Here is a 1294-nt window from a genome sequence, read left to right on the forward strand (position 1 = left end):
CTCAAACCACAAACTTCTCCCACTGAGGTGAACGAGCTCATAACCGTATTCAGCGAGCTGTTTGTTTCAGCTGACCACAGATGTGTGTGTTAACAGACACATTGTGCCAATTCCTTTTTTCTTAAGCCTGCAAAGCAGCAAAGTAGAAGCCTCCTATTCTTCCCACCACAGCATTTGCAGAATCAGAAGCCACTGTGAAAATGCATCACTCGCTCTCCTTGCCAGCCTTTCACTGGTTTGCAATTTGTTCAGAGGAGGAGCATTAATCCAACACGTACAGTACGATATGTTGCGCTGTGAAGGCTTTTCATTGCCACTCCTGTGGCAAGTATACTGAGCTGCTGAGCACGGGGCTGGCAGAACATCTTCAACAGAAGTACAATACGTTCATCGGCAAACTGAGCCTGCTCACTAGGACTAGCCTGTAGAACCGAGATTCAAATAAAAGCAACTCTTGCATAGGTCAGTCATCATACACCATGAACATGTCCCCTTCCAGAGGCAAAATTAGCTGAAAAGAGGTAAAAAGAGCCAGGTAGATTTAACAGACTGTGGACCCACAATCTTGTCTGTTCTTCTGAATCAGCAATTCCACACAGTCTATTAAGAGACGTTATTGCTAGGCACCAATCTGCCTCATTTAGGAACGCTCCAACTATTGAAGCTACAATAACAGCACCACAACAGGCGCAGTCCGCAGGGCTGAAGCAGAAGGTAACCTGCGAAGCAAAGGACAGCACGCTGCAGCAAACACCCAGCGTGACTTTTAGATGACAGGCTAAAGCGCACCCCACGCAGACCCAGCAGAGGCATGCACTGACCCCAGATCAGGCCAGGAGATTCCTGCACGGAAGGAGGATGGGACATCGCCACATGGTTCCCCACAGCTCACATGACAACAGTCACCCTCCTCCTTCTCAGCAGGCTTCTTCCTCGGCTTCCCCTGCCTGCCACAGCTGCCCGAAGAAGATGGGCCTGGAGACCGGCTCCAGCCCACACGTACATGTCTCCCTGGCCCAAAGGGGCGGGCAGGAGCCCCCGAAGGGTAACAGGGAGAGGATGCCCAGCTGGCTGCCCGCACCTAGGACAGGCAATGAGGCTACTGACTTCCCGGCCGGGGGGAGATCCCGCCCCCCTCCCTCCGCTTCCTCTCCCCCTCAGAACGGGCCCCGGATCACACGGGAACGCTACCTCCCCACGGCGGGGGGAGAGAAGCTCCCGGCGCAACGGCCGCCGGGCTGAGGGGTGAGAGAGCAGAGGGCCACAGCGGCCACCCGGCTGTGAGGGGAAGGGT

This window comes from Cariama cristata, unplaced genomic scaffold (genome assembly GCF_000690535.1).
Source record: "Cariama cristata isolate BGI_N322 unplaced genomic scaffold, ASM69053v1 scaffold1062, whole genome shotgun sequence".
Taxonomy (NCBI): Eukaryota; Metazoa; Chordata; class Aves; order Cariamiformes; family Cariamidae; genus Cariama; species Cariama cristata.